Here is a 27142-nt window from a genome sequence, read left to right as displayed (position 1 = left end):
ATGTGATATTCAAGAACTAATTAACAATTACAGTCGAACCTGTATATAACGGCCCTGTATTAAGCGGCCACCCTCTATTAAGCGGCCAGTTTTTAAAGTCCCGATTGTTTGCTCATACAAACGCTGTATTTGTTACCTGTATTAGGCGGCCACCTCTATTAAGCGGCCGCGGCCACCCTGTAGCAGTCCTATGTTTGTCTTTCTTTGTTATTTTTACCTGTATTAAGGTATTCCTGGAGGCTAAATCGAATGTTTCGGATCATGACCTTTTTTTAACATATGCAAGATAACTTAAAATGGGACATGTACGCCAAATTTCAGAGATCAGGACTGAAGCGTTTGCGAGTAATAAGCAAGGGAAGTTTGGTTTCTACGGGGTCTTTCGCGGGGAAAACACGGACTGCCTACTGCGAAAATCCTTGCGTCGTCTTCGTGTACAATTCCCCAAAGAGTATGATGTTGACAGATCTGTCAATAGTGCTCTCTTTTACGTGAAAGATGAGACTGTTCTGGATCTCTAGATGGGTGAAATAAAATTTGTTTTCGCTTAAGACATCATCTTTTGCGATCAAGTCAGTGGTGACAATATTCGAAATGAAAGCATGGATGCTATTGATGCGAGAAATTTCTTCAAAACCGGTAATTTGAACATCTCAGCAGTCTATTACGTGATTGATATTGTTTGTCGTAATATCGCAATTCGCTTCTTGGCGCGATAATTTTACGAATAAACGCTATTTCTTATTTCACCACTTAGCCAACTACCTAAAAGCACGCACTATTCCGATATATATATTTTTTTTCAGGTTTGCTGGAACGCCGAACGGGTCCGGGTCGCGTTGCGCCGCGTAATCCAACAAACGGCGAATTAGACTGCGAGCAGTCGTACTTTTCCTCCTCATATCACGCACGAAAAGTGACGGTAAAATTATGCGGCTTCACCGCCCGCTAGATCGATCCATCGTGCGCTAACGCTTTTTGAAATGCAGGACATTCTCTTTCAGTTTTATAGAGATATGCCAAATGGCAAGGTTTTGACCACGCCCATAAACAGATCAAATTTCAGGAATTCCTTTCATTCTTTCGGAATAAAAATATTTTTTGAAAAAACTACATGCAATAACGTGTTATATGCGAAAATTTGATGAAGTTTAAGTGATTTTTTCAACAGATTTTATGCATGTAGATATGTGTTGAAAATGTGCAAATTAGCCTCCAGGAACACCTTAAGCGGCCACCCTTGAATGGAAACTAAGCCATATGTCATTTTACGCGGTATTTTATTGTGTTTAAAATGCGATCCAGCATCACTATAAAGAAATAACATGTACAAAGCTACTGGTAAGCTGATACTCGGCCGTTAAATATAGTTAACGCTTTTCAGATGTCCACAATGTGCTGAAGTACAGTACCATATATCACGAACGCTCAAAAAAAGTTTGTTTTGAATATGCTTCACTCTTTAGCAAGAAATTCCTCTTTAATTAACTTGTTCTTCAGCCATGTGACATTGAACATTGAGCGTAACAACTTTGAAATGACAGAATGAGATATTTTGTTGTGAACTGTAAGTCATAGAAATAGAGCACTGTTCTGTCGCACTTTGTAATAATCATCGCACTTTGTAATACCTGTCGCACTTTGTAATAAAACTGTCACACTTTGTAATACCTGTCGCACTTTGTAATAACACTTGTCACACTTTGTAATAAAATAGCTGTCGCACTTTGTAATAACAAGTTGTCGCACTTTGTAATAAATGAAGCTGTCGCACTTTGTAATAACAAGTTGTCGCACTTTGTAATAAGCTTTCAAATTTCCTTTGAATAGGATATTTGGTAGAAAATATATGACTTAACTAATCCCCCAGGGCACAAATACGTTCTTCCTTGATATTTTACTCTGCATACTGAACTGAGGGGACGAACGCGTTCTACTCCACGCTTCTCCCAGTTATTTTGGAGATCACATAGCTTTTTTAGCAACGATGGAGTGTAATAACTGAACAGAGGGGAAATAACTCCAGGTAAAAATAAAAAGATGAGCGAGAAGGTTGAGTCCAAGGGTAAGCAAGGGAGACGGAGGCTTCAAGAGACTCGCTACTTGTTCTATATGAGGTTTTTTTTTGGGAGGGTAGTCACAAGATTTTAAATAGGTGCTACAATCGTGGCTAAAAGTCGGGATACCTTGGACACCATTACAAGACAAATACCACAGTTCTTCGAAATATACACGCAACACAGTATAAATGGCCGATCGCTCTGCGCAGTAGATGCAAGCACGGTAAATAATCGAATTTATAGTTGTATCGTTCTTCGCTTGGTGTGTGCTGAGGTATTAGTAGATGGGAGTTGCAGTGAGGGGTGGGCCAAGAAAGAAAAGACTGGATAGATTCTATCTATATACTGAATATCTGATCCATTATATCCTCAAGCTTGGAGGAATGGTTCTCGTGCCTTTTTGATGAAGAAACTGATTTTCTCACTGCTGCCTCTGGATCAAAATCCAGAACTGATGAACCCTTCAGTGAAATTCCCATGAGATCTGCAAGGGTTTCTCCACCAAGGGAGGAATGTGAATCATTCTTGAATCTGTTTTGGGCTGATTATGCCCTTTCCAAGCTGAGCAGCGGAGATATGAAGAACCAATACGATTTCTACCAAGTGGAGTCCATCTTCTAGATCATCTTTGTCGGGTTTCTTTGTTAGAAGGGTGGTCCACAGATCTGGGTATGCTTACCCCTTGAACTGAGTATTAACCAGAACCTTCAAAAGGATCCACTGGGGTGGAATGGATGCAATGTGACAGCCTTTCTCTTCGAGCATTAGTCGAAACCATTGTGTGAGATGTACAAATGCCTCCTGCCCTAGATCGATGAAGTCACTTTGAGGTGTGGGTCATGCATAGTAGTTAGACTAGCATGTCTTTAACCACTTGGTTGGGAGCAGAGAAAAACGTTTTGCCCGGGATTTGCAAGAGAACACCAAATCTCTCCTTCTTTCCTGAGCCAGCTGAGCATCATCACAGGTTGCTTTCCAGTTTCTTCCTCTCTAAAACCCCACGGAGACAAGCCTTTTTTATTTTCATCCGCAGGAGATGCCATTATATTTCAAAATTCGAATCTTTATTTAAGATCTTAAGACCCGTTGATAAATACCTTTTTTAACACCTGAATTAAGCTATCATTTACAAATTAAACATACAATAGGGTCATTTGCACGGTAAATTAGACTAGTACCGAGTCAATGGAGCGGCTTAACAAAACCGATTTTTAAAAGTCCTTACTCATGATGAGAAAGTCACGATACATCGTAGTCAAGATCTAGACAATTAACAGTTGCGAGCATCGTGGAGGAGAAGGAGTTTTTCCTTTTTCATCCCCTCAGTTTAGTGTGCAAAGTAAAATATAAAAGAAGAACGTATTTGTACCGTAGGTGATAAGTTAATTCACTTATTTTCCACCAAACATCGTCGTATTCAAAAGTAATTTAAAAGCTTATTACAAAGTGCGACTACTTGTTATTACAAAGGGTGACAGCTTCATTTATTACAAAGTGCGACAACTTGTTATTACAAAGTGCGACAGCTATTTTATTACAAAGTGTGACAAGTGTTATTACAAAGTGCGACAGGTATTACAAAGTGTGACAGTTTTATTACAAAGTGCGACAGGTATTACAAAGTGCGATGATTATTACAAAGTGCGACAGAACAAGCACTGTATACCGTAGGAGAGTAGAGGACAATTTATTGCATAGTACTTTTACACAATGTTACGTATATTTATACCGTTAAGTTACAAGTTGGCACTGAACTTTGTTTAAAGTATTGATCACTTGAAAGAGTGTTGATTGTCCTATTGTTTCCTTGCATGAAGTGTTTTTGTATGATACGCCATTAAAATTGACATTAGACCACGCCCAGTGAGTATTTTTAGTGATCCTGTATTAAGCGGTCACCTGTATTAAGCAGCCAGTTACTCAAGTCCCAAGGGTGGCCGTTATATACAGGTTCGACTGTATTCCACGAGCGTGCGTTAGATATGAGATGATAGATAGCCAACGAGGCGCAATTTTAGCACTGAGTTGGCTATCTATCATCTCATATCCAACAAGTGTGAGTGGAATAATTGTTTTATTAAAAACAATCAAGAAATATTGCTAGATTTGGCAGATTTCGCTTTGCAAGAACAATTAGAAGACAACTTAATGGTCTCTATTTCTCGGGTATGGTATAATGGCTCATATACCATGGCCGCTAAGCCAATCAAATCGCTCGAATTACATCATACAATGATCCAGTTTTTAATAATATAAATTATAAGTAACTATTATTATGTCACAGTTGCTTTGAAATGGCTGTAGAATCAACCTGTTTTATAAAAACCTATGATCGTGGGCAAGACAATTTTCGTCTTTATCACAAAACGAGGCGGAAAACAGCGGTAAAATGTCAGAACAATGGTTCCTGAAGGAATTGGAGGTCAAATGCAAAAATCTGGTGAATCTGAGCTAAAACAAAAAAAAATGATCTAAAATGCACTAAACATCAGTTATTCACTGAGCCTTTCCAATTTGTTCAACTTGTCCAATGTGGCTGACCTATCCTGGAACAGAACAGGTGGGAACAGCATTCAAGCTGGGACAAAGAATGAAAAATTCATCGCCGTAACCTCACATTCTCCACAAAATCTTAAATTTGGTTTTGGTTGGCATTTCATGTTTATTCATCCTTCACGGGTATATTAAGAACTCACAATATGACCAGCTCCCAGTTGGCTTGATAGCTCAGTTGGTAGAGCACTGCACCAGCATCGCAGAGGTCATGGGTTTGAATCCCATTCAAGTCTAAATTTTTTCAGGCTTTTTTTTCGCAACTGCTTATTTTGCGTAGTAACTGCGAGGATCTTTCTTCCATTTGATCGTTCATCCGCAGTTCAAAATATATTTTTCATATATTTACATTTATTTCATGTTGTTGTTTTGCCGAGTATGAAAAGAAATGCAACAAGATTTATATCGTTTGTGCCAGGCCATTGCTTTTCTCATTTAAATCCTGTTGTTTTGTGACGTTCTTGTTGCCATTGCCGCAGTAGCCTATTTAACTCCCTATTAATGATACTTGTTACTTTGTGCTATAGAATGGTTTTACTCCACTGTATATGGCTGCCCAGGAGGGACATGTTGATGTTGTAAGAACACTTCTTAGCAAAGGAGCCAACCAACAGTGTACTACTGAGGTTAGTGTGTGTTGCTATTAGTACTAGTGTTAGTTTAGATAAATGAAAATTGTCATAAAACAACCTCATTAATACATTCAATCAATCAATCAATCAATCAATCAATCAATCAATCAATCAATCAATCAATCAATCAATCAATCAATCAGTCAGTCAGTCAGTCAGTCAATCAAACCATCCATCCATCAACCTTCAGTCAGTCAGTCAGGATTTACTCTGGCGAAGAGCTAATGCTCAAAATGTCAGCATTTGAATCTCTTTATGGCAGTCAAATTACTTGATAAAATCAAACACTTGTTTCTACTCCTCTACCAAAGCAGCACCATATTTTCTTTAGAAACTAACCCCCCTCATCCGTCAGTCAGTCAGTCAGTCAGTCATTCAGTCAGTCAGTCAGTCATTCAGTCAGTCAGTCAGTCAGTCAGTCAGTCACCTTCAGTCAGTCGGTCAGTCAGTCAGTCAGTCAGTCATTCAGTCATTCAGTCAGTCAGTCAGTCAGTCAGTCATTCAGTCAGTCAGTCAGTCAGTCAGTCAGTCAGTCATTCAGTCAGTCATTCAGTCAGTCAGTCAATCAGTCAGTCAGTCAGTCAGTTAGTCAGTCAGTCAGTCAGTCAGTCAGTCAGTTAGTCAATACATTATTCACAAGTCCTTAAGAAAAATATATGTCTACTTGTAACAAAGTAAAACATTTGCTTGTGCATTGGTGGTTTTATTAATGGATTCCACTGTAGTAGAGTCTTCGTTAACCATTCAACTAAACATTTGCTTATGCGGATGTGCCAAATAATTTGTGATGTTGATATTACATGGTGAAAATATCATCTGACTGTGTTGCTGATCTGCACAAGTCCACAGCAACTGAAGATGTCTTTCTTGTTACATTTGCAGGATGGTTTTACTCCAATTGATGTGGCAGTTCAACAAGGACATGAAAAAGTTGTTGCTGCTCTTTTACACCATGATTCTAGGGTAACGTTAATATTTGTTTCTTATAATTTACTGCTAATCAAGTTGTAAATATTATAAATGTACATTAAAGGGGAAGTATCACATGAATTTGATGTTATTTCAAAACCCAAAAATGTTTGTCCATCAACAGAAAAAAGAAACAATGATTATTGTTGAGTTTTGTTATAAATTATACCTGAGTGGAATAAAACTGTCGATTAGTGCCTCTGGCCAGAGACAGAGTAGACCGGAATGGATTGAAACTTGAAAAATGTTAGGCTAATATGTTTGAAGTTCTTGCATTTTTGTTTCCGAAATGTGCTAGAACAGATCACTAGTTGTTCCTTTCAAGAATTGAGTTGATTTCTTTCCTCTCGTTGTTCTAGAATTCTTTTGTAGCTAGTTGAAGGTCTTATTATTTTCATCATTTTCAACAAAAAACCCCATAACACTTCATAATTATTTCTTATCAAGTGGCAAGATGAATTTTTTTTATTGATTTTAGTTGCCCCTTGCCTACCAAACATTTAAAATATGGGTCATCTTTCCTCCTTCAGTTGATTTTTTTTAGCGGAGAGGGGGGTGGGGGACAGCATTTATCTCTACCCCTTTGAATTTTGTCAAAGTGTCAGCCATCTGAAGTAATTTTGCTTTTCTTTTTTACAGAAAGGCTATCGTTCTCTCCACACTGCAGCCAGAAAGGACTTTGCCAAGGCAGCCAAGCTGTTACTTCAGAAAGACCGCAAACCTGATGTTGAAGCGCCGGTAAGATCATTTGTCTTTATAATTCTGAAAGTCCTTTTCCAACTAGTAGTTTGCCATTTTCAACCGTTTTATGAGCAATTTATTTTTAATAACTCTCAAGAGTTCTACTCTACTTCCTTGAGTGTGTTCCATGCCTCATTACAGTTTCTCAGAGTTGCAGGCCATCTGGAGGAAAAATTGTTGCATTAAATTAGGGATGTAAAGTTTTACAAAAAACTGATATAAAAATTGTATCATTTTTTTTTTTTTAAACTTTATTATTAGGCCAGAGTAACCACAAAAGGTTAATTGGTGAAGCAATAAAAAGAAATGTTCTTCCTTGTTGATGCTTTTCCCTTCAGAGGAATCATATTCTGGGTCCCAATTTAAGGATGTAGCTCCTAATACAAAGCTATTTTTTACAGCTTATGACCATGCAAGAAAAGCAGATCTAAAGAAGGGCTTATATTTACCAATACTCAGATCTTCTTTTCCCACATTGCCATGAACCACACAAAATTACCTTTAAATTCCATGTATTAGTCACTGTCCTTAAGAAATCAGAGTTTCGTGGATCATCCCAAGATGCATAGAATGTACTTGTATGCACAGCAGCAAAAGTAGGCACTGTCCATAAGTTTAGTTCTGATCTTGTCTCCAAATGTGCAGTTCACCTAAATGCAACATTTTTATCTGATACAGGCACTGCCGATACAAAATAACACCTTAAGATCAAGTAAAACATTTCTGTTTGTTTGTAGAATGGCTTTACTCCACTTCACATTGCTGCAAAGTATGGTAATCTCAATGTCGCTGGAGTGCTGATTCAGCATGGAGCCACTATTGACTACAAGACCAAGGTACGTATCAAAGTTTAAAAGTTTATTTGCCTTGCCAGAATAATAGGGAATGTCTGGCTAATACTTTGCTTGTCTTAAGGTTCTACTTATTCATTTTTAAAGTTGGATAAGTGGTCACCAGTAATGTCATTTTGTGTCGTTAAAACAGGATTCCTTCTTTTTTCCACAGAATTATGTGATTGCACCACTTCATGTTGCATCTAAGTATGGCAACCTTAATATTGTGACTCTGTTGGTAGAGAAGGGCTCCAAGGTTGATATACCCAACAAGGTTTGTTTTGTTATTCATTGGCGTGATTTATCACTGCAAAACTTCACAGTAGTGGTAGTTTTGTTGCTGCATCACCTACAACCATTTATAGTAAAAATTATTTAATACAACTGATAGTTTTGCTTTTGATAGCTAACAAGCAAACTGTTAAGTTTTTCATCAGGATATTTAAATTTAATTTTACTGGAAAGTCTGGAAGGAGCAATACATCTCTGTTTAGTTTCTGGTGTATAGTTAGTGTCAGATGAATAAAAGCCTCACCTAAACTATATACATTGTCAGATGAATAAAAGCCTCAGTTAAACTGTTTTAATTGAAGCAGAAGACTTTCTTGTCGAAGGTTCCAAAAAATATTGTTGGTGCTTGGGTAGGAAACTTACCCACAAGAACATGAACTTTTGTCAAATGCATTTCTAAGTAAGAAACTTACCCACAAGAAGATGAACTTTTGTTGAATGTATTTCTCGTTCCACAGGATGGCTTGACACCCCTTCACTGTGCGGCAAGAGATGGACATGATGCTGTGGTGGAATATCTTGTTAATAAGAAAGCTTCTATAACAGCAGGAACCAGGGTAGCTTTGTCCATCTACTCTTCCATTCCCAGTAATAAGCAACATAAAACATAAAAAAAAATTATAATTTCTCATAACCTTGCAGTAGAGAATACATTGTTAAACAGACAGCTGTGTCGTATACAATTTACACGACATATCTTTGTGACCATTGCCTTAATTCTCATAGCATTTCTGCTTACTCTTGTGGTGATATCACCAAGGGAAATTAAGTTGTTGATTGTCTATTAACTCCTTGACCCCTAATATCAAAGAACAAATTCTCCTATCTTGTCCCCATACTTTTCTGAAAAAAGTACTGAGGAGAAGTTATTAAAATATGAAGAAAATTCATCTTGGGTGATCATATCCTTAATTCTCATGCCCTCAGGGGTTAAATAAGCAATGATATTACAAGGAGAAATTTGATGCTGATCACTGTTACACGCTGGGCTTGAAGGGTTAAGGGGCTTGAGGGTTTAAAGGAGTTAATCACCATGAGTTAGGAGAATTTTCTTCTCAATCTTTAACTAAAAGGATTAATTGAATGATTAATTTTTATTTGTCTTGAAAATTGAACTTTGTTGCTCTTTTTTTTTTCCAGCATGGGCTTACACCTCTGCACATGTCCTGCCAAGGAAATCATACCAGCACATCTGGCCTGCTAATCGACAGCAAGGCACCAGTCAATGCTGTGGCTACAGTAAGAACACATGAACAACTGTAAACATAAGAACACTCAATCAGCAGAAACAAGTGAATTTTCATTAATAAGAACACTTGATCAGAACACTTCTTCAATAAGAACACATGATCAGCTTGCCATGATAAAGAAATCACATAATCATACCAAAAAAATTGACACAGTCCCTTTCTGCACCCGGTCACTCAAATGTTTTGTTTTGTTTAAGTTCTCATCTTCTGAAGTTTTACCTAAATCTACTTCAATTACTGTTGGATTCGGACTTGGCTCAAGCTTTTGGTATCATTGACTTTGTCTTGAATTGGCAGACGTAATTTTATTCGTATTTTAATTAAATTGTTCACTTTTCATTTCATATATCGAAGAAATATGATACAGTGCACTGATAACTGCTTTGATGGAATACTGAGTGAGTTAGCCATAAAAATTAAACCAAGCCACTGTTGTACATCTCTGTTCTACCCTGCCCTCTGTGAAGCTCATGTGTTTAGCTTTGATTCCTCAAACTGCTAAGCTTAAGTAAACCCAAATCTAAATTTGTACAAAGTACAACTTGGTCCTTTTTGTAGCTACTGCGCATGCGCGAGTAGCTACTATGTTATCGGTTTGATGGATAGAGTCGATTTTACCGTTTGATGGATAGAGTAGATTTTACCACAGGCTAACCACCCTCTGTTTGTGTGGTGTAATGACTGTTTGCAACTTGAGACTTGAGACTCTAGTACCGGCCGAACTAGAGCTGGCAACACTGTTGAACAGTAAACGCGCCAGAGAAGGGTTTCTACGGCTCGGAATGGCAAAAAAACACCACGCGTGATTAAATCAACATTTCCTTTCCTTGAAACGCTTTTTCAACATAAAGGTAAAAGGCGTCTTTAAATATCTCTACTCAGTAAAAATTTCAACCGATCGTGTCGCGTGAATATAAAGTATCGAGTTGCAGACAGTCATTACACGACACAAACAGAGGGTGGTCCGCTTGTGATTTTACAAGCATGCCGAAGCGGCTTTCCGAGACCTTGGGATCACGATCGATTTTCTTGGCGCCGGCAACACTGTTGAACAGTAAACGCGCCGGAGAAGGGTTTCTACGGCTCGGCATGGCAAAAAAAAACGGCAGGTCTATTCCGGGGGTGAGGGGTGGGGGGTGAGGGGGTGGGGGGGTGAGGGGTGAGGGGTAGGGGGTGAGGGGTGGGGGGTGAGGGGTGAGGGGTGGGGGGTGGGGGTGAGGGGTGAGGGGTGAGGGGTGAGGGGTGGGGGGTGGGGGGTGAGGGGTGAGCCAATTGTTCGAAACGAATTCTAGTCTGAAATGTCAGCCGTCTCTTCTCCCTAACCCACAGGGGGTTATGGGGAGGAGACAGCTGACATTTCAGACTATAACAATTCAAGATTCAAGACTGTAGTTTCTTTCCCCTATTTTACTGAGATCTGAGACGCATCTAATACCCGACATTCACTAATGGAGTGTATTGTAACGTGGTACATGTGACACTGATAAGTTTCCTGAGAACTATAATTTTTACATTGTTGCTAATTTATTTGAATTTAATCAGTGATTTAATTCACACACCATCTTAGGTGCTAAAACAAAATGGGTTCCATAGCAGCCCAGAAACCCCTTTCCCTTTGTCATACTGTCTCCATATGTGACCCTCCACGCGAAAAGAGGGCTTATGGATTTCACTACAAATAGTGAATTTTTTTCACGGTCACGGCGCGTGTATTTGAAACTTCACACTGTGAGGTGGAAATTTCACGCCGTGTTCACGCTATTCCGAAACGTTTTCACTCTGGGAGTGAATCTGAAGACTGGGAAATAAATTCACGCCGCCCGGTCACGCCGTGAAAGTAAAATTATAAAGGAGTGAAATATTTCACGCCGTGAAATGTAAACCTCGCCGTGAAACTTTTCAATGGCGTCAGAGTGAAAAATAATGAAAATAATTTACTAGGATCCGGTTACGTATCGCGGCGAGTTTAATAAACAAAATGCCCCAGTAAACATACTTCTGAAGTATTATAAAGCTTAATCCATTATTTACGCCAAAATTTCACAAATAAAACACAATATCCTTAATAATAGTGTTTTGCTTTTGTTCAGCCAGGTCAACTTTCAAGTCAACTTAAGAACGTGTTTTGTGATCATTTGCATGAAATCAACATCTTGTGATAATGTTGTCAACAGCCTGTCAAAGTTCATTATTCCATTGGTTAGTTTATCGATAGCCTGAAAAATGAGGCGCCTCTTATCGCGCTTTAGTATGAATTGAGACGCGGTTGTTGGCAGACGTAGTATCTCAGAACTATAAACCTGTGATCAGGATCTCAGTCTTGGTATTTTAAAAACCATTCCTGCAAAAATTTAGCGAGCGACCGCGTAAAAATAAATAAGAGCACTGCTAAAATTGGGCCTTATCACAGGTTTAATGGGGAAACCGACTGAACTTCTGTCAAGGGACATTTAAACTCATCCCAGTTAAACTCACCCCCACCCCCACCCCTCACCCCTCACCCCCCATCCCCCCACCCCTCACCCCCCACCCCTCACCCCCACCCCTCACCCCCCCACCCCTCACCCCCACCCCTCACCCCCCACCCCTCACCCCCCACCCCTCACCCCCCGGAATAGACCTGCCGAAAAAAAAACACCACGCGTGACTCAGTCAACATTTCCTTGAAACGCACCAGAGAAGGGTTTCTACGGCTCGGAATGGCAAAAAAAACACCACGCGTTACTCAATCAACATTTCCTTGAAACGCACCAGAGAAGGGTTTCTACGGCTCGGAATGGCAAAAAAAACACCACTCGTTACTCAATCAACATTTCCTTGAAACGTCTTTTCAACATAAAGGTAAAAGGCGTCTTTAAATATCTCCACTCAGTAATAATTTCAACCGATCGTGGCGCGTGAATATAATAGCCTGAGTATCAGGCCTTCCTAAGGGGAGGGGGAAGGGGAGGGGGAGGGGGAGGGGGAGGGGGAGGGGAAGGGGGAGAAGAGGAAAGGAAGGCCTGACACAAAACCTTTCAGAAGTTTGTGTCGAACGTCCGAATTTTGGACGTTGGCGCTGATTGGAGGAAACACAAAAGGTAACGTTACACCGCCGGAAACAAAAATTATAATGATAGACTAAACAATGCAACTGTCGCATGTTTTGTATTTTGATATCAAAGGTCATTTCTGTCATTTCTGGGCTTATACGAGTGCTGCGTTTATCGCCTGTTGAGCAACCGTCGTTCTTATACCCGTTGAGGCATTTTATTTGGGTTTGGTACGTTTGGCTTGTTTCTGAGTGCGTCCGGTGACAGTACAGCCTCTCTAGTTAGGATTTGAACTGTTTAATAATCTTTATCCGGCCGCCTATTTGTTTTCGTAGCTGAGATCTTGTGTTTCTTATCACCGCTATTTGTCTTTTGATTAGTTACGGCTGCGTTTTTGTCATCACTTCTTGCCATCCTGAACTGTGAGATTTGCATTTTCCTCCTGTAATGAAGCTGTATTTAGTCGCGAATTCTGCTCAGTGGTGCTCAACAGAAAATATTTTGTTTGGAGAGTCTTTTGCAATGGAGCTGTCTGTGTAACTTCAATTCATATCTCTCACAGCGGTCATCGCTGACATGACAGTTGCATGACCGGAAGTTATTTGGATTGGCTACTATTTACGGCGTAGCGTCATGCTCATCGAGGGGGCGGAATACTCGTCTCAATGCTTTTGTGTCAGGCTTTTCTTCCCTTTTCCCCTTCCTCTCTTCCTCCTCTCCCCCCCCCCCCCCCTTCCCCGAAAAGCCTGATACTCAGGCTAGAATATAAGGTCTCGAGTTGCAAACAGTCATTACACGACACAAACAGAGAGTGGTCCGCTTGTGATTTTACAAGCATGCCGAAGCGGCTTTCGGAGACCTTGAGATCACGATTGATTTTCTTGGCGCACGATAACGCCGGTAGGAAATTTGATAAGCGTCCAATTTCGATAGACTTTACAGGTTATACAAACAAACTTATTGTTTAGAGCTTTTCTTACTTTGAATCTGGTAGTACGTCTTTTTGTCTCAAATACAAATACTAGTGTAATTACTACCACAAACAGACTCAGCAGATGGGGTAAACGGATGCTTATTCAAATGTGATACTACTGAAGAGACAACACCCTAAACCCGGGTGAGGTGGGTGGGTTGCTCTTGCTTTCACAAAGGATAACACAGGAATGAATGATCTTTGACATGCACGACATCTAAAGGTCTTATCTGAAGACACGCATTACAGAGATATCCATTATGGAAACTAATGTAGTAATTAACCCTTTTAACATATCTATTAAAAGCAAACCAGACACCAGTTACACAAGAGTTATATCTTGATGAGAAAACAATGCTTCATGTTTATGTTATTGTTGACTGCATCTACGGCAGTTACACAAGGAGTTATATCTATGAAAAAATAATGCCTCATGTTTATATTATTGTTAGCGGCATCTACATCAGATTATTTTTGTACCTCATGAACAGCAAATCAGACGCCACTTACACAAGGACTTTTATCTCTTGATGAGAAAACAATGCCTCATGTTTATGTTATTGTTAGCTGCATCTGAGCGTTCTGAGAAAAATCCATCGAAAATAAAATTTCGAAAAGATATTGTCGAATCATACAAAGCTATTGTTTGGGCTGAGCCCCGACCAATTTCTATCTTGCAGTATGTCAGTCATTTGTCGAATAACCACTTATTTTTACTTTTTACCTCACATGCTCCTTTGCGGTCTGGGTGTGTACACTTGAGCCGCGACAACCTTAGATGAAATAGCTGTATACAGCTAATTCAAAAAAGGTTGTCGCTCTATGAGTACCCAAGCGTACGCGTACAACAACCTTTTCTAAAATAGCTGTCCATACTAAACAGCACCGTATTCACATAACAATGGAAACAAGAATGCAGTAGCTACACGCACGCATCGCGGGCCTATTTTTTGCAAAATGCGGATGGCTTGCACAATAATTTTTTTTCCTTAGTACTGATTTTCGAGTTATCTCTGACTGGTTTTGTTTCTTTGAAGTTTTGATTTCTCTTTGAGTCAGTGCAACAAAAATAAATTCTGTGGTGTTCTTTTCAAAGAATGGTCTGACACCTCTTCACATAGCCGCACATTATGGTCATGTAGACATTGCTGAGTTGTTGCTAAATCGTGGAGCTGATACAGATGCAAGAGCCAGGGTAAGTTTTTAACATGGTAACCTACAACACATTTCTTTTTAAAAGAGCAGAAGTAGAGAGCACAGGATAGAGCATAGACGTGAAAGAAACAAATACTCTTTCTTGTGTGCATGCTCTTGGAACCCAAGTAATAGCCATGTTTTGTAGTGTTCACAGACATCAAAAAAATAGGCTGAATTTGATTGTTTTTTCACAACTCTGTTATTTCACATGACATAATTGTGATCAATTGCTTCAGTGAAGTCTTATAATATCATTCTTTTTTACTTGTTTTCCTCATTATTTTAATGTTTAAGTTTAATTTGTCAGTGTTTGTTTCTCGGATCAACCAAAAAATTGAAGAAAACACGGAGATAATGAGGAACCTTAAGACACAATAATATTGCAGTGTCACGTACCCTTCAAACAACTAAGGAAAAAAACCCAGTCTGCCACAGCTTATCCTTGGAATTTGGATGTGTGCTTAGGACTTGTAACATAAAAGGGAAAGCCCAGAAGAAGGTCAAGAGATGGAGACCAGAAATCTGCAGATTTTTCATTCGTGCCCTCCCACCCTCAATCATTTCCCACCCCAAATGGGCAAAATTCACCCTCCTTGCTCAATTTCCCACAAAATGAACCAGTTTCCTGTAATTTCTGGATCAAAATGTTGCAACAGATTGGGTGAAAGAGGCATGAAAATGCAACCAGGAATTGTAGCATGGATTAGAAAAACTGGATTTTTTTGTGATTTTGAAAAAATTTTGAACTAAAATCTTTTTGATTCTAGAGAAGAGATCAAAAGTTGCTTTTATCCGGGAGATTTGGTGACCCATGAGAGAGTTGGTGCATATGAAGCCATATATGTAAAATTTCTGTTAATGAAACAATTTAACGTTGCATCATGTTTTGATTTTTTCCATTCAGTTAATGTAGATCATTAATTTTATCTTTTGTTTGCAGGTAGATTTTCAATTACGTGGCTCACTTGTAACAATTAATTTTTTTATTAACTGATTTCATATTAAATGCAAAATAATTTTAAGGCTTTTTCTGAATGATGAAAACACTGTTTATTAAATGCCAGTTTTTTTAATCAACTGCTGTCACTGAAGCGATATAAATAAAATATTCACATCAACTATTATATAATCATAGCCAATCCCAGCCTTTGACGATAAAATTGTAAGTTCCCATTGACAAAACATAACTGTAATTAAAATGTTAACTCTAAGGCAATCTTAACCAATCTTAAATCCTCAGTCAGCTGGCTGAATATGTAACTTGTGTTCAGCAAGACATCTTCTGTCCTTCATAACATGACAATTTAACTTAAAAAACAAACAGAACAAATGATGTTGATTTATACACAAATGTCTTTGAAAGGCCCTGAAATAGTTTCTGGAAAAAGAAAAACATCTTTTAATGTTGTTTACTTAAATGTTTGGCTCAGCTGCCCCTTTGAGTTACAGACTGAAATAATCATTATTACATAAATGAAATTACTAAAGTTTAAAGGCAAAAGACATGACGTGTGATTTTTGTTTCCTTTCAGAATGGATTCACCCCTCTCCATGTTGCTTGCAAGAAGAACAGAGAACAAGTGATCCAACTGCTGTTAAAATATGGAGCAAATGTTCATTCTGCCAACGAGGTTTGTTTTCTCCTTTTTTCTGTCATTGGTAACAAGTTGCAAATAATCCGTGAGACATTGTTCTTTGACAATTTGTGTGAAGAAAGTTTTTGTTTTCAAAAATTTCCTTTGTATGAGAATAGGCAGCAATGCCTGCTTTTGAAAAATGGTGGGACTTGGTGAATTATACAATTATCTGTTATTTTCAAAGTGGAATTTATAATAATATAGTAGGAGGTAAGTATAGTGAGTAATGTGTCTCAACCCTTTTAGTCCCACTGGTGACCAAAATCCAATTTCTCCGTACAATCACTGCTTGGTTAAACATTTAAGACAGGAGAATAAAGGATATAATCACCAAAGAATGAAATGCCTTGATTTGTAGACAAAATCTTCCAACTAGTAGCATAAGAAATAAATGGAGGACAGTGAGGAGAATATACTTAACAATTAGATTATGAGCTCGAGATTTCTATCGCGTGATAGCTGATGAGGGCGCAGCCTGGATCAGCTATCATGCATAGAAATCAAGAGCCAATAATCTAATTGTTTTAGTATAAATCTACTAGTCGTTGAAAACTAAACAAGTAAATTATCTATATCCTCATCGTAGACACTTCGAAAACACGACGAAGCTGCCGCCATTTTGTTGAAGAGTCCACTACTCACTTTCTATCATAGAATAGATAGCGAGTAGCGTAGCCAATCAGAGAATGGCATTCGTAGTAGATTTATACTAAATGTTGATATAGGAGCCGAAAGGGTTGACTGTGCTGCAAACTTGTACTGTGTGTAAAAATGTTCTTTTCCTAAATGATAAATAATTAACTTTAGAAGTAAAATTTTAAGAAATTTATAGAAGTCCCTAAGAAATGGGTCAAGGTTATATCATTCTCAGCAATTTTTGTTTTTCAAAGAACATACATGTAGGACTTCCAAAATGTTATGTTTTCTTCTGTTCCTTTAGGGTGGTCAAACTCCCATGCACGTGGCGACATATTATGGCAATGTAACATTGGTGCTTATTCTTCTCCAACATGGTGGGTCTCCTGATATCACCAATGTGGTAAGTTCACTTTATTTTGAGGAGTTAAGCTTTCAAATGTTTCATGAATGCGTAGATAATATTTTTAAAGCTTTTAGGTCCTGCTGTGATGCTTTCAGTAGAAGGCATACTTTTTTTAAAGTCTTTATTTTAAACAATAGAACACATGGCACCTTTTGCAACATGTGGGCTGATTTGCATAATTATTCCAGTATTAAAGGAAGCTAGTTTCTGTTGCTGTTGTTAAACTTGTTTTATGTTTTAGTTTCAGTGCAGGGAAATACATTTAATATGCTTTATTTTTTGCCTCTAAACTGAAGCTTTTTTAAACCTGACCAGTAGTTTCTATGTTTCAATACCTGTTTCCTTGTGCCAATAAATTAACATAGTTGTTGCTGTCAGAATTGATCATGAGAACTTCTTACAGCTGAGGCTGCTGTTTTATTTTCGTATTTTTAAACATATTTTCATTATTATAAGTAGAAGTATCTTGTTTGCCGTGAAACAAAACAGCCTGTTGCCATTTTGAACCCATATCTGCCAACCAAATGTAGAATGAAGGAAGTTCAAGTTTATTAAGTTTTCCAAAGGTTACTTACAAATGAACACTGCCTGCAAATAGCGAGCTAATCTAGGCAGGCGGTGTTAAGGACATACATAAACTAATTGAGGGCGTTAAAAAAGTTAGTTTTGACTACATTATTTGTCAAAAGAGTAAAAAGTAATGAAAAGTGAAGAAAAATAATATGATTTATGATTGAGTTATAATTAAGATGACTTTTTTATTTCAGAAATAAGAGTGCTAATGTCAGCACTGACTGTCCAGAGTTTCTAAAGTTACAAATAGTAATGTTTGAATTTTCTTTTTGAATATGCGCTTTGGTAGTACTAGTGCTTGTGGATATGTGGTTTTTTTTTACTACAATCATAGCCTTAATGAACACTTATGATTGTTTTGTCTGTTTGACTGAAACATTATGATTTAACTAACCTGCCATGAATAGCAACAGCTACCAGCCTGGCCCGGGTTTGTGAAACTGTGTTCATTATTTTCTTAAAAAAGTTTCTTTGTTATTACACTGTGTACTGTATCTTTATGAATTGTTTCTTTGCATAATAACTTATTGTGTTATGTCTGGTTTTGTCCAGAGAGGAGAAACTGCTCTGCACATTGCTTGTTGCCGACGTCAGATAACGATTGTGCGATTGCTGCTAAGGAATGGAGCAGCGGTGGATGCTAAAACTCAGGTTAGAAATATGTTTATTTTAATGGCCTACATGTAGCTTCCACGAGTCTCCTGTAGCTCAGTGGTAAAGCATGATCCGAACTATTAACAATGTTACATAACATAACATAACGTAACATAACATAACATAACATAACACAACACAACACAACACAACACAACACAACACAACACAGCACAGCACAGCACAGCACAGCACAGCACAGCACAGCACAGCACAGCACAGCACAACACAACCTAACGTAACCTAACGTAACGTAACCTAACGTAACGTAACGTAACGTAACATCACATCACATCACATCACATCACATCACATCACATCACATCACAACACAACACAACACAACACAACACAACACATCACACCACACCACACCACACCACACCACACCACAACACAACACAACACAACACAACACAACACAACACATCACATCACACAACACATCACACAACACAGCACAACACATCACACAACACAACACAACACATCACACAACACAACACATCACACAACACAACACATCACACAACACACAACACACAACACATCACACAACACACAACACACAACACATCACACAACACACAACACATCACACAACACATAACACAACACACAACACATCACACAACACACAACACATCACACAACACACAACACATCACACAACACACAACACAACACACAACACAACACAACACAACACAACACACAACACAACACAACACAACATAACATGTATTATTATATAAAAACCAATGAAAAACCGGGTGAGCTTTTGCACGAAAACATGATAATTATCTTCACATGTGAAAAGATCACTGTTGCTATGGTACATAATAAATCACGCCTTTTGCAATGATTTGGTATTTCATTGGGGTTTGTATAATAAACAGAACATTTCATGGCCGCTTAGAGAAACGAAATTTCTCTTCTTCTCTTGAAAAATATTTCACTCGTTCGCTGCACTCACTCGTGAAATATCTTTCTCAAACTCATTTATAATTCACCAAGCCAAAACAAAGCAAATCACTACCGTGAAGGAGGTTTGGAAATGTGATCTTAATTATCATAAAATTTTGTGAACTTTTGCTTCGAATTTCTCTAAGAATTATCAATACTTTGAGAAGCTATATCAAACACTCGAAAGAGTGTTTCCTCCTTTTTCCAAACACCTCAAAGTTTGTTAAAAAAAAACTCGGCTGCGTCTCGTTTTTCCAATCTACTTCTTGATGTTTGGAAATCGGAGGAAACACTCTTCCTCGTGTTTGATATATTAATTAAATATTAAATAAAACACTTCCTGAAAAGGGAAATTGTGAGGTTGACCCTATATTGAAAGGTCATAGGTTCAACTCCTTTTAGAAGAATTCAGATTTTCTTTTTCCAAATATGCCAGAGTCACTGACTGAAAAATATATTTTTCATAAATACAGGGGAAAGTTTGTAAGTTGTTTGATGTGACCCTGTTACAAACAGCATCTTGTGCAAGGGAGAAGCAATATTCTAAGTTAATTGATCAGCCTTTGGACTCCCCAGTGATTAGAGCAAATGTCACGCAATGTACTTTTTGCCATGGATAAAGATTAAGGTCGACTGGCTGTATTCTGGAATAAGAATAAGCGAAATAGCTGTTAAATTTCTCTTTTTACGTAAATTTGCGAAGACATTTCTGCAAACTTTCGTCCATATTGTACTCCAGTAACTCCAAAAACCTGTTATGAGGGAGTTCTTGTCATGATCATTGCATGTATTCTTATTCCGGAAGAGGGTCAGTCGAACGCATCCTTACTCAAACAAGTGGTGCTTGTAATGTGAACATTTCTGTGTAGTAAATACGAGGACGTACAATTTATTGGTCAAGAGTGAATTTCATTTTCATTACGTTGCTTCCTTGTCCTTGCTTGTTTCAGGATCGTGAGACTCCATTGCACATTGCCGTCAGAACGAAGAATGTAGAGATGGTGAATCTGCTGCTTGATCACGGTGCTTCTACTGATGCCATTGATAAGGTTTGTCCATTGTCACTTAGGCCCAGTACCCTTCGGCCATGTTGAATTTAATTCAATGGAGTTCCTTAGAAGTTTGGCAAAAGTTCAACTGTTGCTTTGAGAGGGTTTTCTCTGTGTACTCCAGAGACCAACATTTCCAAATTCCAATTTGATCAAGAAAGTGTTGCCAATTGACGCTCTAATAAAGAGATTTATTTTTATTTTATATTTATTTTTTTAACCTAATATTTCTGTGTTTTGATCAGAACAAATGCACACCTTTGCACGTTGCTGCCAGAGATGGTAATGAAGAACTGGTGGAGATTCTACTGGAGCATGGAGCTTCTGTTACTGCATTATCAAAGGTAAACTTGTACTCAACATTTTTGTATCTTTATTCATCTCCACATAATACATTAGAACAGTAATAATTATCGGCAAAAAGAAAAAAATGGTGTAAATGTAACGGAGAAAGAGCAAAAATAATTTAACTAATAGTTAGCCCTTAACATACAAAGATGGTTAATTTTTCGCTTTTGTAAGGGAAAAGTAACAAGATCTTCCCTCCTTGAACCTGCAGTGTAGGAGAACATACTGGAAATGCTAGAGTTTTTCTGAAACATGTGTTTTGTAGAATCTTGTAAAGTGAGTTTTGAGTTTGACAAAAACGAGCTGACTTACTATTGGATGTGGCATCTTATCTGAGGGATTTTGGGGGGATTTTTTAGGAAGGGAGGGGGAAGAGTTGTCCTCCAAATATTACGAAGACTGAAAGACAACTCCCATAGGAGAGATTCTTTGAACAGCCACTTTCCTTTGAGAGTTGCCTTCTCCCAGTGACAGCCCTGTGGTCAGTGATTCCTTTATGCTAACTTTGATTTAATCATTCACAAGTGTTTCGATTTCTTTTCACAGAAAGGATTCACTCCACTCCATGAAGCGGCTAGGCAAGGCCATGTTAGGATTGTGGAGATTTTGCTCAAACACTATGACAGCCCTGACCCAGAAGGAAAGGTCAGTGGTCGGCCTTATTCAGCTTCTTATATTTCTCTTCCCCTCGCGCGGCGCATTTCCTCGCAGGAACCCAGTTTCACGCGCGCTCTCGCGCGTTTCGTTTCCTTTACACTACTTTTACTTTACGCTAAGAAAAACCAGAGACTACTTGTTTACACATTCAGGAAAACAAGAGCAATGTTCTGGAAACAAACAAATTTTCACAAAAGCGGTGCCAATTTTTCCTTTGAAAAAGCTTGTTAACAAAACATGACAAGTTGCAATGAGAAAAATGGACAGGAAGAGTTAGTAATCTGGTGGTTTAATTGTTTGAAAACCTGGGCAGATATAGCGACGGTGGTAGCTGATAAAACAACATGGAGACGAAGGACATGCAGGCCAATTCTCTGCTAAGGAGAACGGACGATAATGATGATGATGATAATGACGATTATTTAATGAAAACTATTTGTCCGTGTTTTTATTTTACAGCACGGTCTGACACCTCTTCATGTGGCGACTCATTACAACAATGATAAAGTAGCCACATTTTTACTGGACAACAATGCCGACCCAAATGCCCAGGCAAAGGTAAAGCCTAGCTTTGTCATTGTTATTGAGCGGTTTTCAATTGAGTGTTGAATGTATTTCGCGTTTGCTTTGGTTATGCATTTCTACGCTCAGTGATTGGTTGGCAAAGTTCGCGCCATGTTCTCAACCAATGGGAAACAAAACCCAAACCAAACGTGACTTGCTCACACGCGTTTTCCCGCGCTTGACGCCATTTACTCATCCTCGTTCCCAGAGCCTACGATCTTCTGGTCAGCGCGTTGGATCGTAGGCCCTGGTAACAGCCGTTACCGGATGTCGTGAATTTCACGACATCCGGTAGCGCACGCTCAGTGCGATAAATTACCATTGCGCTTGCTCAGTATTATTATTGCTCAGTACTGCTCAGTATTAGGAAGTAAAGACAAATGCGCAGAAGCGTAGCATTTTTCACCTTATGGCGCATCAGGTTTTCGACAGCCAATGAAAAAAAAGATATTTTTGGATGGACCCAGAGCCACTCGTTCAACAATTAAAAAAAAAAACGTTGGGGCTCTGGGGACGAGAATGCCATTTACTTGTATCTACGTGTTCTGATTGGTTCATTTTGCTTTTTCCGTGTTGTGATTGGTGAGAGTATTAACTTTGGGTTGGTTCTGCGACACTCAATTGAAAACTGCTCTGTCAGAGCCTGTGAATAATAAATTGTATAGATGAACTGAAATATACGAAAATCATATATGTGAAGTGAACTACGGATGAAAGATTACATAGACAAAACTGTCGCAGTTATCAACGCAACTGAAGCAGTCACGAAAAGAAATTTCAGGCTTTCTTTTGGCAACTGCTTTATTTGTATTCAAAACTGCGATCGATCATCTTTCACCTATTTAATTGAATAATGTATTATACGTGACTTTGCTGCGAAGGGTGGTGCCAGGTTAAAAGGAGTAAGAGAAATTTTTAATAAGCATTTGCGTCTATTTGCATGACCTGCAAAGTGCACACTGTTTAATTCACGTGTTCGTTCACATGGGGCCTTTATTGTTCTTTATCATGGCCTGTAGAATGGATTTACACCTTTGCACATTGGAGCCAAGAAGAACAGAATAGACATTGTACTGATCCTGTTGAGGCGAGGCATGGATCCTGACATCCCCACTCAGGTATTGTTTGTCAGAAGATGAAAATAAAAAGCTTTTTGTTCTGTCAAATTTTGTATAATTTTGGGTTTCAAGACGCCTGAGAGCTTTTCGGAAAAGAGGACGTACCGATAATAGAAAGGGGAAGGGCGTCGCAAATGTTGGCAAAAATTGTAGGACTTTTTCGAACGTCAATTATATCTGCACTAACTGAATTTAACATGTAACGCGTTGTGTGTCACCTTTGTTCTTAAAAGAAAGAAAAAACCAACATCATCCACACATCTACCTGAACTTTGATCCTTCTTCTTGTGAAAGACTACATTTTCGAGCAAACGGAGTAGCCCGACGAAAATCAGTATTTGACGTTATACTCATCTCACGTTCTCTACGATTTCTAATATGCAATATTTCTACTCTTTTTGAAACGGTAAAAGTTTAACTACTAAATTGGGTTGGAACTGGGTTGAAATTAGACTCATTTTTTCGCTCTGACGAAGGGTCAACGCTCGAGACGTTAGCACGGTCGCCAAATGTTCCCTCTCCCCATCAACTCAGCACCACTGTTTCTTTAGAAACTAAACCCCTTGCTAATTTTTTTCTGTGTTTGTTCTTTCACAGACTGGCATCAGTCCGCTTCATTTGGCGGCCAAAAAAGGACATCTGGAGCTGTGCGAACACTTGGTGGAAAATGGAGCCATGCCTGGCGTCACCACGAATGTTAGTCACGATTTATAACAGGAACAGCTGTGATAAGCGTGTTTTATTCAGTTACGGAAGAATCTTTGCTATGCCGAATATTAACTTACTTTTCTTTTTGTAGAATGGTCTGACGCCACTGCATCTTACAGCAAGAGAGAACAGGATTGACGTAGCAAAACTCCTACTCAAGCACAATGCTCCTATCAATGCTCAGACTGTGGTACGTTCTCATCTCTAAATCATTCTCTTTTCTTATTCACAGCGGCGTTTTTAATGTGGGTCGACAAGTATTTTCGCGTATTCTTTGGTTTTGTTATACGACGCTCTTTGATTGGTTAAAAAAAAACTCGCGCCACGTTTACAACCAATTAGAAATAAAACCTAAACCAATGATGACTTGGTCGCTCGTATTTTCCCGCGCTTGGCGCTTGTAAGTAGTGACAAGTTCTCGTTTTGAGTTCTGATTGGCTCATTGTCTTGTTTGGGTCTGTTGTGATTGGTCAGATTATTTTGGTTAAAAGTAAGAACCACCCTCCATTTACAGGACTATAAACAGCACCACAGGAAAGTGTTGCTCGGTAATTTTCAATGGTCACACTTAAGGATTTTGTCACAGACTCAAAAGTTAGAAGCACCTTGTACAGCATAATAAACAGCACCACATGAAAGTACTGCTTAGTAGCTTTCATCTGAATGGTCACACTTTAGGACTTCGTCTGCTATCTCACAAGTTAAACCACCAATCATGTCATAATTTTTCACTTCGTCTTTCTCTGTTCTTGTCATCAGAGTGGATTTACGCCGTTGCACATCGCTTGCGTGTACGGCAATTTTGAGCTGGCAAGATTGCTGCTCGAGGCAGGAGCTGACATTGAAGCAAAGACAAAGAATGGTTACATGGCTCTTCATCTTGCCGCACAGTATGGACATCTGCTTATTATTGACCTGTTGCTTGAATACGGAGCTCCTCCAGACGCTCTTACCAATGTGAGTAAATTTGAGACTAACTTGCAGATTTTCGACATTCAGTCGTGTAGCAGCTGTTTTAAAAGGAGTTTAGAAGCATCTTTTAAAAGAGAACTACGGAACTTAAGCAGCGACGACGGCAACGTCAACGAAAACGTCGCCAAAAAAATATAACTTCATTTTATTTGTGCTACTTCGCGATTATTTCAACTCGTTCAACTTCTACGGAAACGGCGAATTACCCAGGAACCAAATTGGTAGGAGTGGTGTTCAAGTTAAGAAAGTGAATGAAAATTTCACCGTCGTGTGTTCACATTCTCACAAAACCTTGAATTTGGTCATTTCACGTTGTTGTTTTGCTGAGGACATCAAAGAAATGTACCAAAATTTAAACGTACGTGCAGAGCGATTGTTTTTGCTCATTGAACCTTTTGCTCTACGGGGTTGTCGTTGCCGTTGCCGTTGCCGTTGTCATTGCTTAAGTTCCCTGATTTCTTGGATGCTGGGTGTGAAAAGCTTGCGTATTGCAGTGCAAAATTTTGTGAAAATGTATTTTTCTGTCACTTCCCTTATTTTTTGACATCTTTGTGCTGAGTTTGTCAAACTTTTCAGCCAATCAAAATACCGAATCTCACCCGTATTTGATTATCGGCACGTGCAATGTAATCTTTAGCACGTGCATCTGGCATTTTGAACTTTACTGTTTTAAACATCTTTTACTTGGTGTAAATCCTTGGTCCAAAAAATAAGTGTAGTTACGTGTCCTCTTATCCTCATTTGAATCTCTTGAAACGGTCTGTCGGATTTGCGAAACAAAAGCAAAACTAAACAAATAAATAATTACGACAATAATAGAGCAACTTAATGACGGTGCCTACAAATACCGAAGTATTTTTGCACGGTTTATGACTATGCGGGAAAAGCAAGGGCTATGGAAATCCAAAAAGAAATTTGGGGGGGGGGGGGGGGAACCATGCAGTTCTTAGAGATAATTAAGCAACAATTATTCTAAAAAAGCAGTAAAATACAAAGCAATCTATGGCATTTTTAAAAAATTGAAGCTTTATTATCTCTGAAAGATGCATGGTTACCCCCAATTTCCTTTTTTGGATACCAAAAGCACTTGCTAAATTCTGCTTTCTGCGCATAGTTTTAAACCGTGCAAAAATATCCCTGTATTAGTGGGCATTACCCATAGGAAACCCAAGTATCTCGAGATGCGCAGTTCGTATGCGCAGTAACAATGGTAGGCACCGTCCTTAAAGTGGAAGTATGATGTGAATTTGATGTCATTTCAAAACCCAAAAGTGTTTGTCAACAGAAACAAAAAACAATTGTCTAGTTTTGTTATAAATTATCGCCCCAGTGCAATACAACTGTCGATTATTGCCTCTGGCCAGGGACAGAGTAGGTCGAATGGATTGAAACTTGAAAAATGTTTGGCTGACCGTTTTTGAAGTTCTCACATTTTTGTTTCCAAATGCGCTAGAACAGATCACGAGTTGTTCCTTTCAAGCATTGAGTTGATTTCTTTCCTTTCGGTTGTTCTAGAATTATTTTGTAGCTCAGTGCAGGTTTTATTTCACCATTTTTAACAAAAGAGGTCGAAAACCCAATGATACTTCCCCTTTAATGCTGTTAAAAAAGTTATAAACACGTGTGGCAATTCTATAATTTTATGTTGATTTCTGTTTTTTAGGAGGGCTACACTGCTTTGTACATCTCACAGAGAGTGAATCTAAACACAACAATCACGGAGACTCTTAATAATCTTACTAAAGTGACCGTCATCCACATTACTCTGAAGAGAAAACCGGTAAGTTTATTCATTAGATCATTTTAAGGCCCCGTTACACATGCGATTTTTGATACAACTCAGTTTTGTCAAACCTCCTAGCAGACGCTCTTTGGGCCCGTCACGTATTCCTCCCCAACGAATGTGTGACGACCCCAGAGATTTGTCGCACTTCACTGCAATGTTTTTCGTGCAAGGCTGCGACTTCAAATCCTTCATTTAAACCAGTTACGATTTCAACGCGATATCGCTGTACATTTTCTGAGGATTAATGCAATTTTGCGTCAAAATTCAAACGTGTTCGAAACCCCTATGATATCGCGGCCATTTGTCGCGGCTAGTTTTCACACGCGATTTAAAAACTGCAATTTGACAGAATTGCACAAAAATCGTGTGTTAAACGGGGATTAGAGTTTTCTGCAACAGAACGGTGATAACAGCCCTGTTGAACTTAGGAATCTTTAATCCGACTTACAAAGGTACCTCGTCTGAGTTGCTCGCACATTACTGTCTGCGGAATTTTGTGGTTTAAAGTTCAGTCGTTCACTAAGGGCGAGGTTCATT

At 38.7% G+C, this 27142-nt stretch overlaps 1 long non-coding RNA gene, 1 other non-coding gene and 1 pseudogene across 3 annotated transcripts in view; all 3 read left to right on the top strand.

Moving 5' to 3' along the window:
- Window positions 1-27142, top strand: part of LOC146480844 (uncharacterized) — a 73798-nt pseudogene that overhangs the window by 28585 nt on the left and 18071 nt on the right. Inside the window, exons 4-23 of the transcript XR_014864621.1 lie at window positions 5141-5239; window positions 6128-6208; window positions 6854-6952; window positions 7693-7791; window positions 7961-8062; window positions 8538-8636; window positions 9220-9318; window positions 14431-14529; window positions 16064-16162; window positions 17109-17207; window positions 18336-18434; window positions 20354-20452; window positions 20698-20796; window positions 21347-21445; window positions 21917-22015; window positions 23041-23139; window positions 23737-23835; window positions 23939-24037; window positions 24607-24804; window positions 26483-26599. The product of XR_014864621.1 is annotated as an uncharacterized LOC146480844 (transcript). The remainder of the gene's footprint in view (window positions 1-5140; window positions 5240-6127; window positions 6209-6853; window positions 6953-7692; window positions 7792-7960; window positions 8063-8537; window positions 8637-9219; window positions 9319-14430; window positions 14530-16063; window positions 16163-17108; window positions 17208-18335; window positions 18435-20353; window positions 20453-20697; window positions 20797-21346; window positions 21446-21916; window positions 22016-23040; window positions 23140-23736; window positions 23836-23938; window positions 24038-24606; window positions 24805-26482; window positions 26600-27142) is intronic.
- LOC146480846 (uncharacterized) lies at window positions 7-4012 on the top strand. The gene is made up of 3 exons (XR_014864646.1): window positions 7-227; window positions 1232-1590; window positions 3717-4012. It is a non-coding gene; the product is annotated as an uncharacterized LOC146480846 (long non-coding RNA).
- On the top strand, window positions 4777-4849 carry Trnaa-agc (transfer RNA alanine (anticodon AGC)). The gene has a single exon. It is a non-coding gene; the product is annotated as a tRNA-Ala (tRNA).

Source organism: Pavona decussata, unplaced genomic scaffold, assembly GCF_977016875.1.
Source record: "Pavona decussata unplaced genomic scaffold, jaPavDecu1.1 SCAFFOLD_52, whole genome shotgun sequence".
Classification (NCBI taxonomy): Eukaryota; Metazoa; Cnidaria; class Anthozoa; order Scleractinia; family Agariciidae; genus Pavona; species Pavona decussata.
The sequence above is the reverse complement of the archived record's forward strand: the minus strand, read 5'-3'. Positions and strand labels throughout refer to the sequence as shown.